Source organism: Cavia porcellus, unplaced genomic scaffold (genome assembly GCF_034190915.1).
Source record: "Cavia porcellus strain 051 isolate PalLab524CR breed Dunkin Hartley unplaced genomic scaffold, mCavPor4.1 scaffold_32, whole genome shotgun sequence".
Lineage (NCBI taxonomy): Eukaryota > Metazoa > Chordata > Mammalia > Rodentia > Caviidae > Cavia > Cavia porcellus.
The window spans coordinates 22,423,971-22,436,937 of NW_026947515.1; the positions used below are offsets into that span (position 1 = coordinate 22,423,971).

Sequence of the window (12,967 nt, forward strand, 5' to 3'; positions counted from 1 at the left end):
AAATTAAGCCACAGGGGTACACTGACCAGAGTACCAGAACAGAGTCTAGAAAGGCGAAGAAAGCTGTGTCCCTGGAAGAACTAGCCTGAAAGAATAACTGTAGAGAGCTCTTCGAATAGAAAAAAGGTTATAAAGGAAAGAAACTTGAGCCTTCAAGACTGAAGAAAGAACAATGAAGAGATTCCAAATAACAGTAAATCTAATCATTCTCCTCTTGAGTTTTCTAAATGGTATATGACAGCGAAAGCGACAACCCTTTATGAAGTGGTTGGTAGAGATGTAAACATTTAAGAGAGCTCCGTTGTAAATGAGGGAAGACAAAGGAATCTAAACAGACGAAAGCTTGTTAAAATGTGGGAGGTAGTACTCTGTGATGTCCACACGGATAATGAGATACCTACTAGGAAAATGAAATCCTAGTGCAAGCTCTGAGAAAGCTACACAGAGACACTCCAAACACTACAGATGGGTCAAACTGGAGGGCTGGACATAACCCACAGGAAAGCAGGAAGAAAGCAACACCTGGAGAAGGTAGAGGGGAGAGAGAGAGAGAGAGAAACCCAGCAGGCCAGCACAGAGGAGCGGGTGTGACATTACATGTTCACGTGCACTCCGGAGGGTCCCAGGAGACCCGAGGCAGCTGTGCCTCGGGAAGGACAGGCAAGGCCCAGGTCTGGGTGACCTGGAAGGAGAGGCCCCCGATCTCTGAGCACTAGGCCTGCAGACCAAGTTCAGCAGAACCCCACGAGGGCTCTACTTTTCAAAATCAGGAGTTTCCCGTCACTCTTCTGCTATTTTTCTGAGAGTCAACGGCTTTCAGATTTTCCAGGTGAGCCATCTGGTATTTACTCTAAGTCTATGCTGGCCTTGATACTTTTTATGTTTCAGGGTTATCTACTGATGTCCAACGCACAAGAGGAGGATTTGCCACCTTGTCCTGTCACCATCCTACCACACATAGGCACATTTCTTGCTTCCAAGCCTAATCCTATCATAATTTTGGTTAGCTCAGAATTCAGTGTTCACATAATTATACTTATGTAATTATGCTGCTGGCCACAGCAAGCCCTGTAATAAACGCTAAATTACCTTCAAAACTTTGCCCACTTCGACACTACTTGTTATATTTGGGGATTTGCTTTGTTTTCTATGTAATCATCGATAATTCCAACCCAAATTTTCTGTCAGTTGTAGAAACAGTCTCTCCAGCTATTAATTCACACCAAGGACTTTATTCTTTTCACTGTATTGAGGAAGAAATCTTTCCCCGAGCTCTGACCTCCTGCAGCCCTGTGCTCCTTGCCTGGCCCATATTTTCACCATCATCCTGGTAACAGCTGCATTGAATCTCCTTTGTGACCCTCACATCTTCCTGTCTTACATTCTCATTTGATTGAGCAAGTCCTCTAGAAGCCTCCTACTGTGAAGGGGTTTGAGAGAGGAAAAGTTCTGAAGACATTAAGTCTGAAAAATCCCATCCCACCTTCGCATTGATAGTTTGGTTAGGTATAGAAATCTGGGTTAGAAAGCTTTCCCTCATAGTTTCTAGCCTCTATTTTGAGAAAGCTAACCCTATTCCTGAATATTTTCCCTATGTCCTATGTTTTCCTCTCTGGACTCTTGTAAAAGCAGGTCTGGGTATCAGGTGCATTTTCACTCTAGAAACTCCTTTCCTTTGGTTATAGAAAAATTTATAGAGCCACATATTGTGGCACATGGCTGTAATCCCAGCACTCTGGAGGCTGAGACAGGAGGGTCCTTGAAAGTGAGACCAGCCTAGGCAACAAAGTGAACTCAAGGCCAGCTTGAACTGCATTACAAGATCCTGTCTCAAAAAGACAAAAAGAAAGGGTTTTTTCTCTGTCTTCTTTCTTTTTCTTTCTTTCTTTCTTTTTTCTTTCTTTCCTTGTGTGTTTGTTCGTTTCTATTTTTTGAGACAGGATTGCACTATGTAACCCAAGCTGGCCTCGAATTTATTGTGATTTATTTATTCCTGCCTCAGTCTCCTGAGTGTGGGGTTACAGGGATGCATCATCCTGCCTGGAATGGATTCCTTGCATTGTTTTTCATAATTCTGCTCTTTTCTTTCTTTTGCTGGAACTTCTATTATTGGGCATTGGATCTTCTTTATGTATCTTCTAGTTTTTCTTAGTTTTTCCTACTGTTTTCCATTCATTTACCTCCTTTATCTTCCTTTCTAGAAGCATTCGTTGTCTACATATTCTTTTTTTTTTTTTTTTTGTACCGGGAATCAAATTCACAACTGCGTGCTTACCAGGCAGGCACTTACGCCTCTGAGCTAAATCCCTGGCCCTTTATTTTCTCTTAATATGCCGGACCTCATTAACATACTGCATCTTCAACTCCTGGATCAAGACTCTAACTCCAGGGGCTGGGGATTTAGCTCAGCAGGCATAAGTGCCTGCCTTACAAGTGCATAGTTGTGAGTTCAATCCCTGGTACCAGTTTTAAAAATATATATATATATTGACCGCGGATTTAGCTCAGTTGACTCAAGCTCAAGCACTTGCCTGGCAAGTGTGAGGTCATGAGTTCAATCCCTGGTACCAAAAAAAAAAAAAAAAAAGACTCTAACTCCAGATCTTTTACCAGATTCTATGGTTTGTCTCTCAAAGGCTGCTGTGCTGGAATCTAAAATTTTTATTTTTATTTTTAAAAATTTTTTATTATGGGGCTGGGGATTTAGCTCAGTGTCATAAGCACCTGCCTTGCAGGCAGGCGGTTGTGTTCAATCCCTGGTTCCGATAAAAAAAAATTTTTTTAATTTTATTTATTTATTTAGAGACAAGATCTCACTATGCAGTTCAAGTTGGCCTTGAGCTCACTTTGTAGCCCAAGTTGGTCTTGAACTCCCAAGGATCCTCCTGCCTCAGCCTCCCAAATGCTGGAATTACAGATGTGCACTATCATGCCTGGCCAATGCTGGAATCTTGATCCTCAACATAATGCTATTGAGAGGTAATGGATCTTTAAGAGGCAAGAACAAGTGGAAGACAACTAGGTCTCAGAAGCATCACCCTTGTGATGGGTGATGGAACAGACTGAGTCCCGGGACAGGAGGTTGTCAGAATGAGCCTGGCCCCTCCCTAGCTTCCTGTCTCCATGCGGTCTCTCCCTTAGTGGCTCCCATCGGTGTAATGCCAGCTGCCAAGACCCTCATCTGAGCCAAATGGATGTGGGCACTACACTCTGGAAACTCTAGTACTGTGAGCTAAATACCTTGTTACTTTATGAGTCACTCAGCCTTAGGTATTCTTCTTCACAGCAACAGACTAAGATATCAGAATCTGGAGGTCCGAGGCTAGGGATTTAGCTTGGCAGCATAAGCACCTGCCTTGCAAGCACACGGTCATGAGTGTGATCCCCAGTCCAACAACAACAACAAAAAAGTCTGGAGGATCAGGCAAGTGGGTAAAGGAATTTCTTTAAGGAGACTTCACATACATGCTATTTCCAGAAAACCAAAACGCCAGCAATTCCCAAGCACTTTAAAGACTGCAGTACGTCTGTCAATTGGTTTGTTTCTTGCCTCCTCGCTGGTAGCCTAATATCCATCTCTCTGGAGATGTTAAATCAGTCACTTCTGAGACTTCTGCTTTTCATTTCTAAGCGCCATTGCTGTGGTCTACAAGCCTACCTGGCCCACTGTTTCTTAGCTTTTGCTTTATCCCAGCACTTGGAAGGCTGAGGCAGGAGGATCACTGCAAGTTTAAGGCCAGCCTGGGCTACCTAGTGAGTTATAATGAGACCCTGGGTCAAAAAAAGAAGAGGAGGAAGAAGAAGAGGAAGGAGAGGAGGAGGAGGAGGAGGAGGGAGGCACTGTCACAAGATTTCAGTGCCCACATTTTTATTTATGTTTACTAAGTTTCCCATACTGGCACGTTGTACCTAAATGCTAATGCAGAATTTCTCAAAGTGGAGAACAGAGTTTCTCCATACATGTAGTCGAAACTGAGAAATTTCTATCAGTATTTTCTGGCCTGAAAATTCAGCAAATGAGAGTCAAATCTGCATTTTGTATAAACCGCTGTGCAGCTTGCTGAGAGAAAGGCGAAATCAGAAGGCCAGGACGGAATCAGGAGTGCATCAGAGGACAATCATAATCCACTTGGGCAAAAGCACCAGGAGTCGGGGCAGAGGAAGGTACAGTTAGGACTGAGTTGGTGAATGGACTCAGCCTGGATCTCAAACCCACATAAAAATCCCAGTGAATAACTGTAATATAATCATCATAGATAGAAAGAGGGTATCAGAAAAAGAATAAATCATAATGACTTATTCTGAAAGTTAATGAATTATAATATATGCAATATTATAGCAGTACAAGTGAGATGAATGAGCAAGTTCTAAGTTTCATAATCTTTAACATTTTTGTTGCTGAGGCCAATTATAATTATGTAAAATTTTATTAATTGCGCTGTGTAATGTAAGTACCCGAATCAATTATCTATTATCAAAATTGGTTTCTGACTTACGACAAAACACTTTTCAAGTTGGCAGTTTTATTTTCTTTTCTTCCCCCCACCCCAAGTTGGCAGTTTTAAGAAGTTGAAAAAAATCTTTCCAATAGTAGATCTATAGAAAGAGTAAAAAAGAGAAACTTTTTAAATTCTGAAAGGCATCAGACTCTAATTGTGTGACTCACAAATGCTAATCCATTTTCTGACTGATCTGGAACATCCCAGCTTGTGTTCAAAAGATGCTCATCAACTGTGTTTTCTTTCTGCAAACTCAGTCTCCACTCAGCCTCCATTCAATGCACAAATTTGCCTCTTTGAAAGTTTTTTGACATACAACTGGGATAATCTTCATAATTGTTTCTCATAAAATCATTAATCATCTACAAATGATTTTGATTGAAATGACAAAACCCGCCTCTGATACACAATTAGAACATCTAATAAAATGTCTTGGGAACTTGATTGAAATTCATGCTGTTTGAGATACTAACAACTGAGCTGATTTTAATAAAAATGTGTTTTTGCAAAGCTGCTTACACGTAGTTGTTTCAGAACATGGAGTACTTGGGAGTTTTTAGCTCTCTGTTTTGCAAAACCATATACTTATATATACACACACACACATATACTATATATATAATATTTTAATTAAAAATTGTTTTGAGATGATTCTTGCTAATATTGCCCAAACTGACCTCAAACTTGGAATTCTTCTGCTTCAGTCTCCTCAGTAGCTAGTAGCCAGGACTACAGGGATACACTACTCCACCCAGCTTTTTTTTTTTGGTACCAGGAATTGAATTCATGACCTTGTACTTACCAGGCAGGTGCTATGCTGCTGAACTATATCCCCAGCCCCATCCAGCTTTTTAAATTTTAATTCAAGTTAATGATAACATTATGCTTCTAAAATACCTAATGAGGTATATTTCAGATGTAGAAAACACTAAAATTTCATTTTTATGGAGAATTCCAAACATGTACAATAGTGTCATGTGCCCCATAAATCCATTTTTCGATACAGTCACTGTTAGTCGATTTTATTTCATCTGTATCTTCTACTCATTTCTCACTTACAGCCCAAACTTGACTATAAATATGGAACTTTTCATAAATCCCATATATCATATTGTTCCATCTGTAATGTCTCAGTATGTATTTCTAAAACAAATAACTTTTTAAAAATAACTATAATGTTAGTATCATTACCTTAACACAGCTAGCAATTCCTCAGTTTCACTGCTGTGGTTTGGATAAAAATTCTCTAAAGGTCCTTGTGTTAAAAGTCTTGAGCCAGAGGCTAGAGATATAGCTCAGTGGCACAAGCACCTGCCTGGTAAGTACCAAGTCCCTGAGTGTAATTCCCAACAACAAAACAAAACAAAAAAGTCAGGGCTGGGGATTTAGCTCAGCAGCATAAGTGCCTGCCTTGCAAGCAGGCAGTCGTGAGTTCGATCCCTGGTACTGATAAAAAGGAAAAAGACAAACAAACATCTGTGGTGGGGGTGGTGGTTCATGCCTATAATCCCAGTACTTGCGAGGCTGAGGCAAGAGGATCCTTGTGAGTTCAAGACAAGCCTGGGCCCATAACAGCTTGAAAGAAACTAAGGACAGACTATCTGAACTGGAGGGCAGATTTGTAATATGGGAGAATGAAATGAAAAACTTCTTAAAAGTAACAAAGAAACAAACAGCAATAATACAAAGACAAGAAGATGATAAGAGGATCCATAACTTAAGGATTAAGAACATAAAAGAAGAAGTAGGGACACAAACAAATGAACTACAAAAGCTACTCACAGAAATAATCCAGGAGAATTTTCCTAATTTAGCAAAAGGTAAAGATACTCAGATGTATGAGGCACACAGGACCCCAGCCACCTACAACCCAAACAGAGCAACATCCAGGCGTATAATAATAAAAATTCCAGAAATTCAATACAAGAACAGAATATTAAAAGCTGTCAGAGACAAGAAACAGACCACTTACAAGGGAACACTCAACAGAATTACAGCAGATTTCTCTGCACAAACCATCAAATCACGAAGAGCGTGGGGGGAAATAATTCAAGCTTTGAAAGATAATAATCTCCAGCCAAGATTGATATATCCTGCACAACTGTCCCTGGAAATAGATGGAAAAACAAGGTGCTTCCAGGATAAAGAGGAACTGAGGGAATTTGCAACCACCAATTCAACTCTACAGAGAGTATTGCAGGATATTCTAAAAAAGAAAAATACAAAGAATCCAGAAATAGTGGCGGGGAGGCCACAATGAATGGAGCAGAGAACAAAATGAAGAAGACAAACTGACAACTAATGACAGAAAAAGAGCTCAACAGAAATGAGGCAGAGAAGATTGGATGATAGGAACAGCTATTTTGGAGAAAATGATGTCTTAATAGGTAATACTGATTTAGTATCATCTTGTTTTGAAGTCTCATCAAGCTTTTGTTCTTCTGTCTCCAATGGTCTAAACAGGTTGTATCTTATTGGATTTTACTATGTAAGATAGTATAAGCAAAAACTTTTAAAGACAAGGAGATTATACAGAAACCATTGTTCATTTTCTGTTAGTTGATTCTAAATACCCTGTAATGCTGTCATTCTCTTAAATGGTTTTACATTGTTTTGATATATTTGATGCTACAGTATACGAAGTTGTACTCAAGGATTTCAAGGAAAGAGACAATGTGGTAACTACTTTTATGTCAGGATTATCTTGTGGTGAAACACTATTCTGCTTAAATGGTTATGCTTTGATCTGCGCTGTTTTGCTGTTATGCCCTCTTTTATCTCAATCTCCACTCCATTATTTACTTTTTTATTTTCATCCTTTTAATTAAGGGAAAATAAATAAAAATAGCAGGATATATTATAGTAACCCACTTTGACTTTCCATTATCTTGATTTGAAGCCCTGTATTGCTCTCACCATCTTGTTTTGACTGATGTTTCTCTATTCTGTTTTGCTTGATAGTACCAGGTTCGAAAGTTTAGGCAACAGCTGTGAAGATAGTGAGATTCATTATGACGCCCATTCTCGATGACTTTTATCTACTTTTGAAGACCTATAATGTCTCCAATGTTTTGATTTTGTCAGTTTTGTTCTTTACTGTTTTGTTCATTTTTATTATAACTGATGATATAGGCAATTCTTTTAGAGATAGCGGGAGGCATTATGGTAACCATTATTGATCACCTTGTATTATGCTTTTACATAATCTATTACGTCCACCCTTTTGATTTGATTGACTCTGTTCTGTTAAGTCACATTTGGTTCTACTCCCTTCCAAAAAAGTAATAAGAACTGTGGGAGCAACAAAACCCAAAATGTGTAATTGTCATTGTACAAAAGAGAGGAAAAGAAAGTGCTCTAAACTATATAACTGCATGTATATTTAAGTGTATAAGATGGAAAATGATATCACTGAGTTTTATTGGATCATTGAACAGAACTGTTTGCAGTCTCACTGTTGGAATGTCTACTTTACATGCTATAATTTTGTGACTTGAACAATTATTTTTAAATGACAATATGTAATCCATTAACTAGTGATTTCCTACTGTTTATTTTTTTCTGTAAATCTGTATAACTTGTACCCTTTCTCTGTTTTTTTTCTCCTTAAATAAAATTAAAAAAAAAAAAAGACAAGCCTGGGGCTCATAGTGAGACCTTGTCTCAAAAAAAAGGTGTGTGTGGGGGTGCTGGGGATTTAGCTCAGCGATGTAAGTGCCTGCCTAGCAAGCAGGAGGTCATAAATTCAATCCCTGGGATCAAAAAGGCTTAACTGTGCAACCACCTACTAAACAGCACTGCAATTGTACCCAGGGATAATTACACCCACGGATATTAAGATAATACCTGTATAAATAATTTTGTGCTATAAAAGAATCTTTTTTTTTTGAATGAGACTTTTTTTTTTGTCTTTTTCATTTTTTTATCGGTACCAGGGATTGAACTCACGACCGCCTGCTTGTAAGGCAGGTGCTTATGCCGCTGAGCTAAATCCCCAGCCCCATCTTTTTTTTTTTTGAGACAGAGTCTCACTGTGTAGTCTAGGCTGGCCTGGAATTTATGGTGATATTCCTGCCTCAGCCTGCCAAGGGCTGGAATTATGAATCATCACATCCAGCACCAGCTTTCTTCATAATAACTCAAAACTGAAATGATGGGTATGTCTTCCATTGGTCAGCAAATTATGATTCATCCATATCCCTGGAATGCTGCTACTTATTGACAGAAAGGAAGCAACCAAGCATGGGAATGTAACTCTGGGGTAGAGCATTTCCGAGCATATTCAAAGCTCCTGGGTTCAATTCCCAGTACTGCAAAAGAAATGAGTTATTATGTATGGCCTCAGGGATACTACAGAGAACTACACTGAATGAAAAAAAGCCAATTCAAACCAGATGTGGTGGTGTACACCGATAATCCCAGCATCTAGGAGGCTGAGGCAGGTGTCCGGCCTGGGCAACTTAACAACTTGGTGAGACCTGTCTCAAAATAAAAACTTAAACAGGCTGAGGGTTGTAGCTCAGTGTGAGGGCTGTGGCTTCAAACTCCAGTACTACATGTATGAAAAGAAGCCAGGTAAAAATGACTGCACAGGGCTGGGATAGAGAGCTCAGTAGCACAGCGCCTGCCTGGCAATCACAAAGTTCTGAACTGACTCTCAGTTCCTAAACAAAAGTTGGAATAAATTTTTGAAATGACAAAATTGTAGAAATGAATACTAGCATAGTGGCTGTCAGGGGTTAAAGACAGAAGTGGAAAAAAAAAGACAGAAGTGGGCTGTGGAGGCAGGAAGGAAGTTGATGAGGTTACAAAAGGGCAAAATGAGGATCCTGGCCTGGCTGGAAATGGTCTATCTTTTGATGTTAGTCATTTCTACATCTTGGTTGTGATATTATACCATATTTTTTCAAGTTATTTCATACAAACTATATGTGAATCTACAGTTATATCAAAATTAAAAGTTTAACTTTAAAATTCTGATGCAAGAATTCAGCATTTAAACACAATGCTATGCCTGGTGTGGTGCTGCATGCCTGTAACCCCAGCACTTGGGAGGCTGAGGCAGGAGGACTACTACAAGTTCAAGGCCAAGCTGGGCTACATAGTGAGTTCAGGACCAGCCTAAACTACATAGCAAGACCCTGTCCCAACCTCCACCCCCTCCAAAAAATTAACCTCAATCCCACGGATCTGAAACAGATTTAAATACAATACTTGAAATAGCCCAAAAGCATGATCAACAGCTCGCCCTTACAGTATTACGCTCTGTGGCTACGCAGTACCACTGCACTTAGGAGCCTGCTTAGCACCCTGAAACACACAATGTCCACAGCACCCTACTCTACCTGAAATTAGTCCATGGCTTTGTCTTCAGATTCGTTCTTTGCAGTGACAAAAATCCATATTCATATGGCCCCGAGTAGAAATTCACCTTACTAGAAATACAATTCTTCCTCCTACCTCTCATTTTAAAGCTTACGGTACAATACACACAACATAAAATTTACCATGCTACCGTTTCAGCAAACAATTCAGTAGTGTTAAGAACACTCATATGGTTATCCAATGTCTAGAACTCTGCATTTTGCAAAACCGGAAACTCTGAGCCCATAACATTCTTCATTCCCCCAACTAAATGATGGTGGACCTTGTAGAGACAAGGCCAAACTGCAACCTGAAACCCACTTACTCACAAAGTGCCAGTACAGCAATTAAACCTGGACACTGAAGTTTCAGTTTAGAGAAAACAACTCCACAATAATATCTGTTGTCTTAAGAGAAAAACTCAGTACAACTCGTGCCACAGGTCCCCTCCCGTGCAACCCCATCCCACCTTTGATTCTATGAATCTGAGGACCCTAGGCACCTCATGGAATGTACCTCCCTACGCTCTATTTAGGAGGGGCTTGTTTCACTTGGCATGATGTCACTGAATTCACCCCTGTTGTGTCATATTTCAGAATGGTTTTTTCTGAGGCTGAACATCTCACCGTCTGGATAAAACGTTTGTTAGCCCTGCATTCACTGGTGAACACTTAGGTTGTTTCTCTATTCTTTTTTAAATCTGAAACCTAAACGTTTACATAAATTCATAAATAAATGTTTAAAAACATTTTTAGGGAGCCAGAGATTTAGCTCAGTGGCATAAGCACCTGCCTGGGAAGTGCAAGTTTGTGAGTTTGATCCCCGGTACCAAAAAAGTAAATAAATAAATAAATAATAAATAAAATTACAAACCTCCTTAGGTGCTAATAAAGTTCCGTGGCATCACAACATTGGCCTGCCCGTCATGCGTTAGCTGATTTGGGAAATACAATACTTGATTGAAGTTCAGAATTTAGGGGGGGACATGAAGGACAGAGCCATAAAGGGTGGCCCCAGACTGGTGACTCAGGATATGCTCAAGCCCCTGTGAGAGAGGATACAGAAAGAGAGATGGTTCAAGGGAAAGATGAAGGAGCAGAAAGTCTCAGATGTGGCCCTTGGGGCGCTGAACAGGGTGCAGCTGATGAGAAGGATCTGAGCCTGAGACAAATACAAATTCAGGAACCAACAAAGAGTTCCAAGCATAAATTATAATATTCTGAGAGTTGATTGTGTCAGAATTGAAACTGGAAAGTATCCATCATCCTAGGAATGATATGGTCTCTAGGGACTCCAGGGGGGTACAGTTTCAGGGGCAAGGGTAGCTATGGAAGCCAGCTTCAAAGAGAAGTGGAGACAGCAGACTTCTCCCAAGATGGGTGTGTGGATCCCCACCCCAGTGCAGAAAAAAAAAATTGTAACTCCAAGGTGAACATTTGGCACACTCCTGTAATCCTAGCACTCTGGGAGGCACAAGGTCTGCAAACTCAAGCCCAAGCAAATTTTGGCTCAGTGCAAAGCCACTTGGTCTTGGAGCTGGGTGTTTAGCTCAGCGGCATAAGCGCCTTCCTTGAAAGCAGGCAGTTGTGAGTTCGATCCCCGGTACCGATAAAAAGGAAAAAGACAAAAAAAAAAAAAAAAAGCCACTTGGTCTGATCCCCAGTATTACAAAAACAAACAACAACAAAAAAAGTGACACAAACATGAAGCCTCTATTGCTGTCATGCCAGGAGAGCAATATAGTTGCCTTTGAGCACGAACTCGCAGGTCCCCCTGCCCGCATTCCAGCTACAAACCTGCTAGTGAAAATCTCAGCCCCCTCTTGGTTCTTTACAGTGGTTGGGGGCTAGGATGTTGATGCATATCTTGAAGGTCTCTATTTTCTCAAAGAGGAGAGGACAGAGACAAAGAGAGGCTTGAGGAAAGAATGGTTAGAAGCAGAATAGAATGAAAAGGAGAGGACACTGCAGGGCAGACCCAAGGGTAAAGCCCTGAGTCCTGGGCAGCCAGCCAGGAATACCGGGGAATCAGATTATGATCCATAATCTGATGAAACAGTAGCTCAGATTATCCCCTGGGGCCCCACCTGGCAAGAGGAGAGAACTGGAGAAAAGGCCAGTGAAGTGGGAGAGACTGGGGACCCCCATCCAGGCCAGTGAACAGGCGGCTTGGGTCTCAGGGGTATTGCTATGGGGCATTAAAATGGACTCAGCCATTAACATTGGGGGCCAGCTCTATGCAGATGGAGGTACTCTGTGAGGCAAGGGAGAAAGGCTGGAAGAAGATGGAAACCTGAAAAAATAACTGGTTAGGGATTCCCTTTCTTTCCATAAAGGAGGTGGTAAGGGACATAGTGAAACCAAGAGAACAGCGAATTTTGAGCTCAGAGCCTGAGGTCTTATAAACCACACAGAATACATGGCATGGTGTTGAGCCGGGTGAGTAATATCCGCAGGGATTTTGACAAGTGAAGACCACAAAGACTGAAATGAAAGAGTGAAAACCATAGGCTCTAAGCCTCAGCCAGATAGTAAGATAGTCCCTCAGCCAGATAGTAAGACGCAGGCATCTGTCTTCAGCAGTGTTAGAGTAAAAGAGGGCTGGCTTGCACGATCGCGCTCCAGTGATCCTCACCTGGGTCACACCAGACAAGGCAGAGCAGGCTCTGAAAGACTCACTCCTGATAACGGGCACAGGCCCGTAGGAGCGTTTTGGGAAGACTCTCCATCAGCAAATACCCTAGCTGCATCCCCATTGTCTCTCGGTCTCTCACACGCCCCGAAGGCTGGGAGACCTGGGGTATAGTTCCAGGGATGCTGGACTGGATAACGCAGCGTTTGCCCACTGCTAGCCGCCAGAGGGCTCTGTCTCTCCGGCACCGCGCCTGAGGTCCCTCAGCCCTTCCTGGTAGTGCGGGGACTCCTGCTGGATCTCTCTGAGGCCTCTCTGCCACTCTGCAGGTTGGCCTCCTTTTGTAAAAGGAATGCAATTCGATGAGGGCTCTGATTTTTCTGGTGGTCACCAAACAGAGGATGCCAGTCTCAGCTCACTGGTGCACTGCGACCCAGCAGCAGGCTCCCTGCTTCACTGAGCTGGTCTGAGCT

General features: G+C 41.4%; 1 long non-coding RNA gene across 5 annotated transcripts in view; it reads right to left on the reverse strand.

The window, feature by feature from the left end:
- LOC134474408 (uncharacterized) overlaps window positions 1-12,615 on the reverse strand; it is a 37,133-nt gene extending 24,518 nt beyond the window's left edge. For 4 of the 5 annotated variants that reach the window (XR_010045260.1, XR_010045258.1, XR_010045257.1 and 1 more), the window contains exons 1-2: window positions 12,498-12,615; window positions 10,737-10,908 (exon numbers count right to left, since the gene is read on the reverse strand). This is a non-coding gene — a long non-coding RNA (uncharacterized LOC134474408). Of the gene's footprint in view, window positions 1-10,736; window positions 10,909-11,659; window positions 11,972-12,497 lie in introns of those variants that run through there. The other variant, XR_010045259.1, reaches the window with a different exon arrangement.
- Between the last annotated feature and the right edge of the window lie 352 nt (window positions 12,616-12,967).